This window comes from Canis lupus, chromosome 2 (assembly GCF_011100685.1).
Source record: "Canis lupus familiaris isolate Mischka breed German Shepherd chromosome 2, alternate assembly UU_Cfam_GSD_1.0, whole genome shotgun sequence".
In the NCBI taxonomy this organism is placed as follows: Eukaryota; Metazoa; Chordata; class Mammalia; order Carnivora; family Canidae; genus Canis; species Canis lupus.
The window spans coordinates 12,368,761-12,385,954 of record NC_049223.1 but is presented as its reverse complement, the minus strand read 5'-3'; the positions used below and the strand labels follow the sequence as shown (position 1 = coordinate 12,385,954).

At 40.3% G+C, this 17,194-nt stretch overlaps 1 long non-coding RNA gene across 1 annotated transcript in view; it reads left to right on the top strand.

The window, feature by feature from the left end:
* LOC111091357 overlaps nt 1–17,194 on the top strand; it is a 135,308-nt gene that overhangs the window by 28,407 nt on the left and 89,707 nt on the right. The window lies entirely within an intron of this gene.

The window sequence follows — 17,194 nt, the reverse complement described above, 5'->3', positions numbered from 1 at the left end:
AACAACAAGGAGGCCAGAGTAGCTGGAGTGGAATAAGAAAGGAGAGGAAGACAGAGAGATGGAGGTGTGTGCAGATTATGTAGGTTTGTAGAGCCCAAAAAGGAGATTTAATTAAGGATTTATAAATTGGAGCATGGAAACAGAAAACACTTAGGTTAGTACAAAAGGAGAGAGGAACTAAGTGGCATTACTCTGGAATATAATACAACCTGCCCGGGCAAATGCAGGTTATGTGTGTCACATTCCTAAATGGATTTTAAACCTATTACAGGTGTATCATTCTATAGTGAGACAATTATTGTCAGAGTGAGTACATGGGTTTTGTAATTATGTGAATGGTCTCAAAATTCAAGCAGAATAATCTTAGGAAAGCTGCCAAAACTTTCCAAGACTCAGTTTCATCATGCGTAAAATGGTCGCATACTCTGAATTCAAACAGTATTGGTTGAGCATTTTCTAAATGAGAGATATTTTAAGGCAAAAGGTAAATTGTTATAAGAAGAGACCCAATGATAATGTAGCCTAATGAACAAAGAAATTTATTTCTCCACACAGTGATATAAGATGTACAGACCAAGTGAGCAGGACAGCTCTGCTCTGGAGAGTCAAAAATGGACCCGGCTCCTTCCAGATTGTGGCTCCACCCCAAGTGGAGCATAGGTCACTTATGGCCTTGCCATTATTGAAGCTATCAAGAGACAAAAGGGCAAGGAGGAAACACAGCCACTTAATAGTGACCTTGTACATTCAATCATCTGCGTCTCCCTGCCTTACCCACATCACTCTTCCTGGGGGAATGAATTATTTTCTTTCTATACCACAGCTTCTACTCCATTTGCTCTTTCCTGCTCACCTGACTGTTCCTCTCCTCAAGTTTTCAGCTATGGATTTGCATTACTTTACCTCCTTGCTTTTATTATTCTTTAAAATATTTTATTTATTTATTTATTTATGAGAGACACACAGAGAGAGGCAGAGACATAGGCAGAGGGAGAAGCAAGCTCCCTGCAGGGAGCCTGATGGGGGACTCCATCCCAGGACCCTGGGATCTAGATCATGCCCTGAACTGAGAAGGCAGGCACCCAACCCTCTGAGCCACCCATGTGCCCCTGCCTCCTTGCTTTTAGTTCCTAAACTTCTGTATCCTCCTTCTTATTCTCTTAATTTCCAGTCCCCTCTTATTTTTGTAGTTATAATCCTCCTCCCCCACTTCTTTCCAAAGTAGAGTAGGATTGGGTTTTAACTTTCTTCTTTTTGTGCTTTGTCACATAAATTTATTTTTGGCTTTTTGAACATACTTTTATTCCTCAGGATCATATTGTGTCAGATTTGGTCTGTGAACCTCTTGTGGTCTAGGACCATGAGGTCTTCCTCTATGAGTGTCCTGCAGTATCCAGTTGAGTGACTGATGCAGACTGCATAATGAAAGGTTTTCAGAATGTATTAATTTGTGCTGTTCAGTGTCTTGCACATTAGAGCATTGCTGAAAGCAGTGATTTTTAAGTTTTATATATTTTATTTTTTAATTAATTAATTAATTAATTAATTTTGGAAAGCAGTGATTTTTCAAACCAGACTTGCTTAACGTCATCTTTATCTCTATGGTGCTTTATGTCAAAGGGCATCTTGTATACCAGAAGTCCTGTTAAAGTACCTTTCTTTATATATACAGGTTGAGGCAATCTCTGTCTCACCTTTCCTACCTGAAATATGTGGGCCACAGGTCTAGGTACACTTTGTTGGCCGGTGTTGGTTTATGCCACTAGCTAATGGAACACATTATGATAGCAGAGGTGAACTAAGTCAGAAACTGTAATTGAAAAAGAAAAGAAGAAAAAAAGGAAAGGAGTGGGGAGGGACTAGAAAAAAAAAAAGAAAAAAAAAAGGCAAAGCAAAGAAAAACTGCCACAGCATTGCATTCCAAGATGCTGGCAAGAGCATCAGAACATATGCCAACTCAGGGAGGGGCAGAGTGGATTTCAAAGATATCTAAGTAGCCAGTATTTGGAACTTGGGGATGAGAGTAAGCAAGTAGGTCAGGACTAAATGGTAGTGATGGTGGTTTGGAGGGAATGACAGAGGCCATTCCTGAGCAATTGCCAAAAATATCAGCTTGTATATGTGGCTTCCTTTCTTGGGTTGGCAGAGAATTGGACATATCAGGAGTTGAACTTAGCTAAGGAGCTGGGAGACAGGTTGAGCATTAGGCCCATCCCTTTGTCTACTTTGCTCTCCAGGGGTTCTTGAGTCTATTACCTGTATATCATCTACCCATGCCACATAATGGTCTACAACAATAGTGACATGGATTTTTTTTTTTCATGGATTTTTTTTAATTCAAAAACTTGGAAAGACCACTTTGAACGTGAGGCAAGAATGATGGGATTCCTATTTTGAAAAGAGAAGTCTATATACCTTCCCTATACAATTAACTAAGCAGGTATAAACACACATCTAAAGTAATGACAGATGATACAAGATACAGTTCTGATGAAAATTTCAAAGCCTTTCTCACCAAGGAATGTATGAAAACAGTAACCTAGTTGTGGCTAAGGGAACAGACTGTGTTTTTGGTTTGGATGCCTCTTGATTTTTCCAAGTTGTACTGATTCTCATATGTTTGTTCTGCATTTTTTTCTCTATCATGTTCTTTTTTTGCATCAAGGTTCTTATTACCATTTTCACAAAATATAATTTCTATATATGTAATTCCTCAACACTTAGTAAATTTTTCTTTTTTTTTTTTTTCTTAGTAAATTTTTCTATCGCAAGGTAATCCTACTCATTGCATCTAGTGAAACAATTCAAGATGTATAAAGAATATTAGTAATCTCCTTCAGGACAACACACTGTTCTGTCAGAACTCTAAGAAAGAACCAATATTAATAATAAAATCTTGTAGATTGGGGCATCTGGGTGGCTCAGTTGGTTAAGCATCTGCCTTCTGCTCAGGTCATGATCCCAGGATCCTGGGATTGAGCCCTGCATTGTTCTCCCTGCTCAGTGAGGAGTCTGCTTCTCCCTCTCCCTCTGATCCTCTTCCTTACTTGTGCTCTCTCTCTTATTCTGTATCAAATAAATAAATAAATAAATAAATAAATAATAAAATCTTTAAAAAATTAAATAAAATCATATGTGTTTTCTACAGTATTCTTTATGTCTGCACAAACATAAAATCAGATCTATGATATATGGGATCATACTGAACAGATTATTTTACTCCTTTTCTCAATAAAAATACTTTGTGACATCTTCACCAAGTCATTAGACATATAACTTGTTTATTTTCAGGATAACTATTCTTAGTGCATTTGTACCAGGTACTATGCAGGTGATACCCATTGATGGGCATTTATTTCTTTTTGCCACTATTTTGCCATTATGAATTATGCTGCAGTATATGTACAAGGTACTCATTTAAACATAAGATAGAGTCAATGATTTTTCTAAGGAGGTGTTATTCCCTCTAAATAGTTTCTTTAAACACTGAGAAAGGCCTTGATAAGTTTCCTCTGACACAAGGATTGTCCTTCATACTTGGATTGCTACACCTAAGACTCTGCATCCTGCAGGATCCGTCTTTCCCTTTGTGTTTTGGTGATAAGGGCTGTGGTCTGCTCCTTTTGTTGAGAAGGTGAACTTTCTAATTGAGGTTTGAGCTGAGAGGAAACATCTCACATTTGGCAGAAACAGAAATGTCTTATTTTCTTTGTGACACCTTCATTGGGATCCCAACAGGTGCTTGGGGTCAGAGGTGCTACTGTTTCAGGTTGATCAGCCATTTTATGTGGACATCACTGTTTCAGGCTGACTTTCTTTGTCTGCCACCTCATATACCAAGTTGAAGGAACAACAGCAGGCAAGGACAGCTTACAGCAGCCTAGATCTTCCCAACTGATTAGAATCTCACTGAGGGAGTTTTATCCTAGAATGAATATTTTGTCTCAAGGGCTTGGGCATCAGGATTTTCTATTGACTAGAGGAAATGACATATTGTTAGGTTTTAAAACAAGCTATAAAACAGTGTTATAATGTGGTTCCAAATCTATCTTTAAAATCTGTGTATGCATGTATGTGCATTGTGTATGCTTATGTCTGTGTTTATTTGTTCCTAAAAAATTTTTTTAAAAAAAAGGAAAGAGGGAGGAGGGGCAAGATGGCGGAAGAGTAGGGTCCCCAAGTCACCTGTCCCCACCAAAGTACCTAGATAATCTTCAAATCATCCTGAAAATCTATGAATTCGGCCTGAGATTTAAAGAGAGAACAGCTGGAAGGCTACAGTGAGAAGAGTTCGCGCTTCTATCAAGGTAGGAAGACGGGGAAAAAGAAGTAAAGGAACAAAGGCCTCCGAGGGGGAGGGGCCCGCGAGGAGCCGGGCTGAGGCCGGGGCGAGTGTCCCCAGGACAGGAGAGCCCCGTCCCGGAGGAGCAGGAGCTGCACCGACCTTCCCGGGCGGAAAGGGGCTCGCGGGGAGTTGGAGCAGGACCCAGGAGGGCGAGGATGCCCTCGGGCTCCCGGGGACGCTAACAGACACCTGCGCCCCGGGAGAGTGCGCCGAGCTCCCTAAGGGCTGCAGCGCGCACGGCGGGACCCGGAGCAGCTCGGAGGGGCTCGGGGGCGGCTCCGCGGAGGGGGCTGCGGGGCGGGAGGGAATCCAACAGCGCAGGCCGGGAGCACTGGGCACCAGGACACAGCTCAGGATCCGGCCTCCCCCCGGGACAGGCAGAGGCCGGGAGGGCCCAGGACAGCGAGGACGCTGCTGCCCTGAGCTGAGCAGATCAGCGGCCCCGCCCCGGGGGCCTCCAGGCCCTGCAGACGGAGAGCTCTGGAGCTACTGCGGGGGCGGAATCCAGGGCTCCAGAGCTGGCCCCGCCACTGGGGTTGTTCCTCCTGGGGCCTCACGGGGTAAACAACCCCCACTGAGCCCTGCACCAGGCGGGGGGCTGAGCAGCTCCCCCAAGTGCTAACACCTGAAAATCAGCACAACAGGCCCCTCCCCCAGAAGACCAGCTAGACGGACAGGTTCCAGGGGAAGTCAAGGGACTTAAAGTACACAGAATCAGAAGATACTCCCCCGTGGTTTTTATTTTTTTTCTTTTTGATTTCTGTTTGCTTCCCCCACCCTTTTTTCTTCCTCTTTTTTCTTTTTTTCTTTTTTCTTTCCTTCTTTCTCTCTTTTTTCTCCTTTTCCCAAAACAACTTGTTCTTGGCCACTCTGCACTGAGCAAAATGACTAGAAGGAAAACCTCACCTCAAAAGAAAGAATCAGAAACAGTCCTCTCTCCCACAGAGTTACAAAATCTGGATTACAATTCAATGTCAGAAAGCCAATTCAGAAGCACTATTATACAGCTACTGGTGGCTCTAGAAAAAAGCATAAAGGACTCAAGAGATTTCATGACTGCAGAATTTAATCTAATCAGGCAGAAATTAAAAATCAATTGAATGAGATGCAATCCAAACTAGAAGTACTAACGACGAGAGTTAATGAGGTGGAATAACGAGTGAGTGACATAGAAGACAAGTGGATGGCAAAGAAGGAAACTGAGGAAAAGAGAGACAAACAATTAAAAGACCATGAAGATAGATTAAGGGAAATAAACGACAGCCTGAGAAAGAAAAACCTACGTTTAATTGGGGTTCCCGAGGGCGCCGAAAGGGACAGAGGGCCAGAATTAGTATTTGAACAAATCATAGCTGAAAACTTTCCTAATCTGGGAAGGGAAACAGGCATTCAGATCCAGGAAATAGAGAGATCCCCCCCCTAAAATCAATAAAAACCGTTCAACACCTCGACATTTAATAGTTAAGCTTGCAAATTCCAAAGATAAAGAGAAGATCCTTAAAGCAGCAAGAGACAAGAAATCCCGGACTTTTATGGGGAGGAGTATTAGGGTAACAGCAGACCTCTCCACAGAGACCTGGCAGGCCAGAGGGTCCTAAATGAGAAGAACATGCAACCAAGAATCCTTTATCCAGCAAGGCTCTCATTCAAAATGGAAGGAGAGATAAAGAGTTTCCAAGACAGGCAACAACTAAAAGAATATGTGACCTCCAAACCAGCTCTGCAAGAAATTTTAAGGGGGACTCTCTTAAAATTCCCCTTTAAGAAGAAGTTCAGTGGAACATTCCACAAAAACAAGGACTGAATAGTTATCATGATGACACTAAATTCATATCTTTCAATAGTAACTCTGAATGTGAACGGGCTTAATGACCCCATCAAAAGGCGCAGGGTTTCAGACTGGATAAAAAAGCAGGACCCATCTATTTGCTGTCTACAAGAGACTCATTTTAGACAGAAGGACACCTACAGCCTGAAAATAAAAGGTTGGAGAACCATTTACCATTCAAATGGTCCTCAAAAGAAAGCAGGGGTAGCCATCCTTATATCAGATAAACTAAAATTTACCCCTAAGACTGTTGTGAGAGATGAAGAGGGACACTATATCATTGTTAAAGGAGCTATCCAACAAGGGGACTTAACAATCCTCAATATATATGCCCCAAATGTGGGAGCTGCCAAATATATAAATCAATTATTAACCAAAGTGAAGAAATACTTAGATAATAATACACTTATACTTGGTGACTTCAATCTAGCTCTTTCTATACTCGATAGGTCTTCTAAGCACAACATCTCCAAAGAAACGAGAGCTTTAAATGACACCCTGGACCAGATGGATTTCACAGATATCTACAGAACTTTACACCCAAACTCAACTGAATACACATTCTTCTCAAGTGCACATGGAACTTTCTCCAGAATAGACCACATAAGGGGTCACAAATCGCGTCTGAACCGATACGAAAAGATTGGGATCGTCCCCTGCATATTCTCAGACCATAATGCCTTGAAATTAGAACTAAATCACAACAAGAAGTTTGGAAGGACCTCAAACACATAGAGGTTAAGGACCATCCTGCTAAAAGATGAAAGGGTCAGCCAGGAAACTAAGGAAGAATTAAAAAGATTCATGGAAACTAATGAGAATGAAGATACAACCGTTCAGAATCTTTGGGATGCAGCAAAAGCAGTCCTGAGGGGGAAATACACTGCAATACAAGATCCATTCAAAAACTGGAAAGAACTCAAATACAAAAGCTAACCTTACACATAAAGGAGCGAGAGAAAAAACAGTAAATAGATCCTACACCCAGGAGAAGAAGGGAGTTAATAAAGATTCGGGCAGAACTCAACGAAATCGAGACCAGAAGAACTGTGGAACAGATCAACAGAACCAGGAGTTGGTTCTTTGAAAGAATTAATAAGATAGATAAACCATTAGCCAACCTTATTCAAAAGAAGAGAGAGAAGACTCAAATTAATAAAATCATGAATGAGAAAGGAGAGATCACTACCAACACCAAGGAAATACAAACGATTTTAAAAACATATTATGAACAGCTATACGCCAATAAACTAGGCAATCTAGAAGAAATGGACGCATTCCTGGAAAGCCCCAAACTACCAAAACTGGAACAGGAAGAAATAGAAAACCAGAACAGGCCAATAACCAGGGAGGAAATTGAAGCAGTCATCAAAAACCTCCCAAGACACAAAAGTCCAGGGCCAGATGGCTTCCCAGGGGAATTCTATCAAACCTTTATTTTTTTATTATTTTTTTCTATCAAACGTTTAAAGAAGAAACCATACCTATTCTACTAAAGCTGTTTGGAAAGATAGAAAGAGATGGAGTACTTCCAAATTCATTCTATGAGGCCAGCATCACCTTAATTCCAAAACCAGACAAAGACCCCACCAAAAAAGAGAATTATAGATCAATATCCCTTATGAACACAGATGCAAAAATTCTCAACAAGATACTAGCCAGTGGGATCCAATAGGACATTAAGAAGATTATTCATCATGACCAAGTGGGATTTCTCCCAGATGTAAGGCTGGTTCAATACTCATAAAGCAATCAACGTGATAGATCTTATCAACAAGTGAAAAAATAAGAACCATATGATCCTCTCAATAGATGCAGAGAAAGCATTTGACCAAATACAGCATCCATTCCTGATCAAAACTCTTCAGAGTGTAAGGATAGAGGGAACATTCCTCAACATCTAAAAGCCATCTATGAAAAGCCCACAGCAAATATCATACTCAATGGGGAAGCACTGGGAGCCTTTCCCCTAAGATCAGGAACAAGACAGGGATATCCACTGTCACCACTGCTATTCAACATAGTACTGGAAGTCCTAGCCTCAGCAATCAGACAACAAATAGACATAAAAGGCATTCACATTGGCAAAGAAGAAGTCAAACTCTCCCTCTTTGCAGATGACATGATACTCTACATAGAAAACCCAAAAGCCTCCACCCCAAGATTGCTAGAACTCATACAGCAATTTGGTAGCGTGGCAGGATACAAAATCAATGCCCAGAAATCAGTGGCATTTCTATACACTACTAATGAGACTGAAGAAAGAGAAATTAAGGAGTCAATCCCATTTACAATTGCACCCAAAAGCCTAAGATACCTAGGAATAAACCTAACCAAAGAGGTAAAGGATCTATACCCTAAAAACTATAGAACACTTCTGAAAGAAATTGAGGAAGACACAAAGAGATGGAAAAATATTCCATGCTCATGGATTGGCAGAATTAATATTGTGAAAATGTCAATGTTACCCAGGGCAATTTACACGTTTAATGCAATCCCTATCAAAATACCATGGACTTTCTTCAGAGAGTTAGAACAAATTATTTTAAGATTTGTGTGGAATCAGAAAAGACCCCGAATAGCCAGGGAAATTTTAAAAAAGAAAACCATAGCTGGGGCCATCACAATGCCAGAGTTCAGGTTGTACTACCAAGCTGTGGTCATCAAGACAGTGTGGTTCTGGCACAAAAACAGACACATAGATCAGTGGAACAGAATAGAGAACCCAGAAGTGGACCCTCAACTTTATGGTCAACTAATATTCGACAAAGCAGGAAAGACTATACACTGGAAGAAAGACAGTCTCTTCAATAAATGGTGCTGGGAAAATTGGACATCTACATGCAGAAGAATGAAACTAGACCACTCTCTTGCACCATACACAAAGATAAACTCAAAATGGATGAAAGATCTAAATGTGAGACAAGACTCCATCAAAATCCTAGAGGAGAACACAGGCAACACCCTTTTTGAACTCGGCCATAGTAACTTCTTGCAAGATCCATCCACGAAGGCAAAAGAAACAAAAGCAAAAATGAACTATTGGGACTTCATCAAGATAAGAAGCTTTTGCACAGCAAAGGATACAGTCAACAAAACTCAAAGACAACCTACAGAAGGGAGAAGATATTTGCAAATGACGTATCAGATAAAGGGCTAGTTTCCAGGATCTATAAATAACTTATTAAACTCAACACCAAAGAAACAAACAATCCAATCATGAAATTGGCAAAAGACATGAACAGAAATCTCACAGAGGAGACATAGACATGGCCAACACGCACATGAGAAAATGCTCGGCATCACTTGCCATCAGGGAAATACAAATCAAAACCACAATGAGATACCACCTCACACCAGTGAGAATGGGGAAAATTAACAAGGCAGGAAACCACAAATGTTGGAGAGGATGTGGAGAAAAGGGAACCCTCTTGCCCTGTTGGTGGGAATGTGAACTGGTGCAGCCACTCTGGAAAACTGTGTGGAGGTTCCTCAAAGAGTTAAAAATAGACCTGCCCTATGACCCAGCAATTGCACTGTTGGGGATTTACCCCAAAGATTCAGATGCAGTGAAACACCGGGACCCCTGCACCCCGATGTTTCTAGCAGCAATGTCCACAATAGCCAAACTGTGGAAGGAGCCTCGGTGTACATCAAAAGATGAATGGATAAAGAAGATGTGGTTTATGTATACAATGGAATATTCCTCAGCCATTAGAAATGACAAATACCCACGACTTGCTTCAACGTGGATGGAACTGGAGGGTATTATGCTGAGTGAAGTAAGTCAATCAGAGAAGGACAAACATTATATGTTCTCATTCGTTAGGGGAATATAAATAATAGTGAAAGGGAATATAAGGGAAGGGAGAACACGAATAAAAAATAAATTTATTATAAAAATTATAAAAATAAAAATAAGAAAAAGGAAAGATTTTTATCTGGGTGTTTGGAGTTACAGGCTTTTTAAAATGCTTTTGAATATGAAGTGATGATCATACAAGTAATTAACATTGGGAATTAAGTTGTTTCAAAAAATAATAACAAATTAAGAGGGACCCAAGCAAATAAGGATTTTGATGCAGTTAGTAGGAGAAAGCCTTTGAAAGCTGTTTAATTGCGAGAGAAGTAACATACAAGAGAAAGTAATGCTTTGAATTGATTACCAGTGTTCTGCAAGATGCCCTACAGCAGAAAGGTTGCATTTAGGAAGTTGAGCTCAACCAGAGTGGGCATAGATAGGAAGGCACAGAACATCAGGGACCCGGAGAAAGGCCAGTAAGCCTGAGAAAGGTGCCTGAGAATCATCTGATGATAAAGATAATGATCTTGTTTCAGATATGAGGATTTTGAGATGTAGTAGGACCCCCATACTAAGATGTGCTTTCAGTGAGGAGAAAGAACTAAAGATCTGAATCCAATGGCAAAAAGAGAGATTTAAGTATCAAATACATGCAGGTGATATTTGAAGTGCAAAGTGTGGGTGAGGTCACCTGGAGTAAGGGCAAAGTGTCCACTGTGGAGCGGATGACAGAGAATGCTGCATTCGCCCATCCTATCTGCACCCTGTGTTTCTTTACTTAGGGTTTAAGATTGTCCTCAACATGATGGGGCTCTTTCAAATGTCAAGAAAAGAATTAGTCACTAGCAAGAGTATTTGAGTGACAAACCTCAAAGAGTTTAGAGAACTTGGCTTGAAGAAAGTTTAACCTGTCTTAAAGTCTGAACTTTTCTTTTCCAGTGCAATTTTATCTTTACATGCAATTGTCCCATGCTGTGTATTTCCTGTTTTGTCCTAGGGATCCTTTTGTGTGGACCCATTTTTGAAGTTTTATTTAGGGCAGCCTGAGTAGCTCAGCAGTTTAGCACTGCCTTTGGCCCAGGGTGTGATCCTGGAGGCCCGGGATCGAGTCCCACGTCAGGCTCCCTGCATGGAGCCTGCTTCTCCCTCTGCCTGTGTCTCTGCCTCTCTCTTTCTTTCTCTGTGTCTCTCATGAATAAATAAATTTTAAAAAATCTTTGAAAAGTTTTATTTAGAGTGAGACAAGTGGATATGTTTCATTTTTTTGTGTGCTTGTTTCTATGCTTCATTTTCATTTATTTATTTTAAAAATTTGACCAATTGGTTATTTTATTTTTTATTTAAATTCAATTACCCAACATAAAGTACATATTCAGTGGATTATTTTATATGAAATTTTTTTCTTGAGTTGTATTTTAGGGCACTGGTTCTCAAATGTTGGCATGGAATCCTCAGGAGAACTTGTTAAGACAGAGATTTATGTTTTGGTTTTTGTTTATTTTTTTTTTTGTACATTTTTTACTGGAGTTCAATTTGCCAACATATAGCATAACACCCAGTGCTCATCCCTTCAAGTGTCCCCTTCAGTGTCCATCACCCAGTCACCCCAACCCCCCACCTACCTCCCTTTCCACTACTCTTTTTTTTTTTTTAAAGATTTTATTTATTTATTCATGATAGTCACAGACAGAGAGAGAGAGGGAAAGGCAGAGACACAGGCAGAGGGAGAAGCAGGCTCCATGCACCGGGAGCCCGATGTGGGATTCGATCCCGGGTCTCCAGGATCACGCCCTGGGCCAAAGGCAGGCGCCAAACCGCTGCGCCACCCAGGGATCCCTCTTTCCACTACTCTTATTTGTTTTCCAGAGTTAGGAGTCTCTCATGCTCTGTCACCCTCACTGATAATTTCCCACTCATTTTCTCTCCTTTCCCCTTTATTCCCTTTTAGTTTTCTTATATTCCCCGTATGATTGAAACCATATGTTTGTCCTTCTCCGACTGACTTACTTCACTCAGCATAATACCCTCCAGTTCTATCCACGTTGAAGCAAATGGTGGGTATTTTTTTTTTCTTGAGGTTCTAACTGAATAGGTTTGGGGTGGGGCCCAAGAATATATCTTAGGATCTCCAAAGGGATGCTAATGCTACTGGTCTATAGACCACAGGGTTGAATAATACTGTTCTAGGAAACATGACTTTAAAGGCCATTTTCATTTACCATTAACCTCCCTTCACAAAGATGCATCTGACTACATCACCAAGTACTGTTGGAATTTAGTGATGGTGGCTCTTTCCAGTTATTGCTATCTACTACATAGCTATTTATTGAGATTTTGATTTGCCTATAATTTAAATAATTAAGATTGTTTTTGTGGCTTACCCCTCTTGATACTAGAGTGAAACTCTGATGATAATGTTAGAAAGAGACTTCAAGGGGAGCAGAGTGAGATGTCCCAGGATCTTGGCAAAAAGAAAAATTTGTTTGCCTTAGCAGACTGAAAATTAACTTATTTTAACAGTACATGCTGAAAAACAATGTATTCCTGAGTATATGAACATCAGTTTAAGCAGTGATTTTTCAAGTGATCTTAGGAAAGAGTGTTTAAAAAGAAAGAAAAGAAAACAAGAAAAAAAAAAAGAAAAGGCAAGGAAAGGAAAGAAAGGAGTCAGATATGGTCTGCTCTGTCCAAGGAAGAGGAACTTTGAATCCCGAAAACCAAACATTGTTGCCAATAGAAAAGTGGTTCTGCTATGTGATTGGGGTGCTTCACCATGCCTCATACTGATCTGGGGAATCTTTTTGTCTCTCCATTTCCCTATTTTTAAATTGCATTTTATTAGACAACTGCTTGTGTTTTTATTTCTGCAAATGGTGAATATGCTAATCATGAGAAGATCTGTTGTCTATTGATAAACTAGCCTTCTTATTGATACATCAGCCTCATGTGAATTGATATAGGTTGAATCTCTCTCCAGGATTCTAATCATCTCATTGGATGTTGAGAAAGCCCAGTTCTTGACTCTGGGGAGGAGCGGGGAGCAACCATGGGCCACAATAAATCTGCCACCACTGCCAAATGGTGGGTCCTCTGAACAGCCAACAGTCCTGCCTAAATGGAGACTCATCGGCTTTTCTGAGCACATTACCTGCTGTTGGTTTGTTCATTCACTAGGAAACAGAAGTAGAGAATTTTATGAAACTGAGAGGAACTTTGAAGTCATCAGGTCCAGACCTTTCATTGTGAAGTTGAGGCCACAACCTTACATTAGAATCAGACTATCTCTTGAACTTGGCAATTGACATGATTCAAAAGGCTAGGTTCACTGTTCAGAAATATTTCATAGCCTGGTGGGGTATTTCTCCTTTGTGATCTTAGTCTGAAGCATTGTGCTTGGCACTGGGTTCAGGTGCTAGTGTTAGAGTGAGAATCCATCAAACCTTAACCTCTACAACCCTCTCTTAGTTCAATTTAAGAAATGTATATCTACATTATAAAACCTGTCTGTTTTGCTTAACTTTAAAAGTGAACCTCTCTTTCATCGAATTTCTCTTTTTAACCTTTGTAGCACAGGATGACACCTGGTGATAAAAACCTCAAAGAATAAATCCTACTGACATGAATATATTCTTAAGAATATATCAGAGGGAAATATGTATCAGAGCACCAAATAAGGTTGAATGGATTGTGGACCTATTGCACAGGGTCTGTACATTTGAAAATATACACTCATATATTCATTAATTAACAAAGGGGAATTGAGAAACTTTTAACATTTCTTTTCATAGAGAACTCTTAATGTTTGTTTACTTTTATGTATTGTCTGAAGTAATGGGAAAAAGTGATTGTAAAAACTTGATTCTGACAATTTGCTATCATTTTTGGGTTTGTTTTTTCTTCTTGTAAAGAGTTGGTTGTAATTGATTAGGGAATGTGTATGCAATTTGCCCGATTATGGTACTTGCCATCTACTTGAGTTTTTGGTAGTTACTCTGAAGGAGTATATTGTAAATCAAACTGATATTTAGAATGACTGGAAAGGCTCTAAGCAAAGGTGGATTTAAAACAAACCAATCATTACCAGAGGGGAGGCAGGTAAGGGATTGGGTGAAATGGGTGATGGGATTAATGTACACTTTAATGTGTAGAATCATTGAATTGCTATATTGTACACTAATATAACACTGTATGTTAAATATACTGGAATTAAAAAACTAAAAAAAAAAAAAAAAAGCACTGGGAGACTATAACTGGACTTGCCTACTTTTTAGTTCTGCCTCTGCTGCCTTTAGCTTTCTGCAGTTGGAGCCTCTGAGATCACAATCCTGCAGACAAAGGCCTACCCCAATTTTGAATAATGAAAGAGGGCCATGACAGCTCTAGCCTCACTACTTGGAAGATCCCAGAGACAAAGTACCCACCCAAGTACGAGTTGTAGAAATCTGATCATGGGTACTGGCAACACCCTGGTGCTCCCCACAAGACCACCTCTACGCAGTCACGTTGCTCCCGAGTCTTTGTAGAACTTATGTGGTACCCCTGCTCACTAACTAGTCACTTACCCTGCCTGGCATTACTGTCCTCAGGTGCTTTCTGCTGTTTCATGATAAGGTCCTGGCTCCCCAGCAATGTTCATATCCATCCTCTTTCTCTTAACTGAAATCTAATCTTTTGCTACAGCTCACTGATGTGAACCCTCCCTTACCTTATTCCTCAAATTCCCACATCTGCCTTACTGACTTGTCTTTTTGGCTTCTCCACCATCCTAATGCACATCCTTAGTAGCTGCTTCTTGAAATATCATCTGAGCTCACCCTTTACAAACTACCATTACTACACACCACCCACCTGGCCCCTGCCCAATGCTATGACCTCATCTCATACCACTCTCACTCTCACCCTCTCATATTCCAGCCACAATGGCCTTCTTTCTATTGTCCCAACATGCCAAGACCTTGGCAAGAGCTGCTCCCTTTGCCTCGATACTCCCTCTCTCATCCCGCCTAATCTTAACATGAATAGTATCTTCTCATTTTTTAGATCTCAGCTTAAATTTTTTTGCTGACCACTGAATTTATAAGCAGCCTCTAATGAAGAAGCTCCATTGCTTTACCATATTTTAACTCCCTGCAATGCACACAGCTCTTATCATTACTGGATATTTTTCTTGTTTACTTTCTTATCTGTTTACTATCTGCCTTCCCTATTAAAACGTAACTGTGTAAGAACAGTGATCTGGTCTATCTTGTTCTCTGCTATATCTTCAGAGCTAGAACAATGGCTGGCATGTAGTAGGTGCTCAATAAATATTTGTTGAGTGAGTACCAAGCTGCTTCTCAGAATTATTTCTCTCTTTGGCTCTGTTCCCCCAGTCCCTGTGGCAGATAATATGCCAGTATCATGGTTCTTTTGTCTCTGATAACAATAATGTATCATTACCTCACATATATTGGCCAGCTTCACCCATTTTCCTTGGCCAGGAAGACATTGGAAATTGCTGGCTGTGCCTGCCACAGCTTTGGAATCCTCATAGTTTTACAGGAGGTACCACCGATTTAGTGGAGCATGAGACCAAACAGTGTGTTCATCACTGATCCTTAAAGTTGTTTCTGAGTTTCCGTTCTACCAAAACTAGATTGATGGTATCCTGCAATAAACTACCTATATTTTCTTTAAGGAAAGTGGTTTCTCAAAATAAATTGTTTGGTTTGGGAAGTTTTGCTCTTCATTTTAAAAAAACAAAACATCTGAAGGAATTCATCAAAATAGTAACTTGTAGAGATCCAGAGTTTGGGTCCCACTAGAACTCAGTAGTCAAGAGTGGTCAGAAGGAAGCATGAAATTCAGCCAGCCAGGGAGTATTCATCAGTTGTTCTAAAGACACACAAAGAAGCAATGACACACACACCTTTAGAAAGCTGTGTGGAAATTTGCATGGTGTGAATATCTGATGTTGCCAGTCCAGCATCCATTCTCCTCTGCATTCATAATTGCACCCCAGTGTTCTTATTGGAAAACTATTCTCCTATTAGGTACGATTTTGGTTCAATTGCTTATCAAGGGGCAAGGCACCTGAATACCAGGTAGATTCTTAACACACTGTGAGAAAAGTATATGGTCTTTCCTAAGAAGATGTATCTTGATTTATCCATTTAGCATTTAAAAGAGACTGTCTAGGGATGCCTGGATGGCTCAGCAGTTGAACATCTGCCTTTGGCTCAGAGTGTGATTCTGGGGTCTGGGTTTGAGTCCTGCATCGGGCTCCCTACTGATGCTTCTCCTTCTGCCTATGTCCTCTCTCTCTCTCTCTCTCTCTCTCTCTCTCTGTCTCTATCTCTCTCTGTCTCTCATGTATAAATAAATAAAATCTTAAAAAAAATAAAAGATACTATCTATTACCTGCTTCAGCTTAGATTCCCTAGAACTTCTCTGGTTCCTACCTGCTCAAGTGCGTGTTTCCTCATTTGCCTTTGCTTGAATGGTCAGATGTTTTTGCTTTGGTTAATAAGATTAAACTACTGTTACTTGTGACTGTGGGACCCTAACTCATATAGACTACACTTCTTTAAAATGTTGAGTAATAATAAGACAAATAATTGATATTTAGTATTAGAGGACCTATTGCAGAAGGTCAGATTTTTCGCTCCCTTCCTTCTGAATTTCTGCCATAATTGGAGCTACGTGATAGGCATGTATACAGAAGAAGGAAGCATTTGTTGCTTCTAGAGAATGTGGAGTCTCCATTTAGCTGATGCACTTGAGGTTCTATGTGCTTGACTTTGCTTGTGCTGCCTCCTTGGTTTGGACTGTCTCAGGTCTTCCTGCCCCATCTTCATCTTCCACGCCCTACTCACATCCTATGTCCTAGAACTATAGTTTCAGCGATTACATTAATCTCTTTCTCCTGTCCTTCATTGAATCTTATTCATCTTGTTTCCTGTACACTGGGTAGCCAAGGGGAAAGGCAAAAAGCCACATTTTAATTTAATTTGTTAAATTAAAGGGAAAAATTACACAGAACTATGAGTAAACAAACAAAAATACCCAACACAACAACATATTCACAGTTGCATTTGTAAATCTTGTTCAAAGTGCCTGCTAGGTTTGCTGTCATTTTTTCTATTTCATTCATCAGACAGGTGGCCTTGAAACATCTGCTTCTTTCTATTTTTACTCTCTCCCCCTTACCAGATGTCTCCAGCTGCATTAGTCTCCTTTA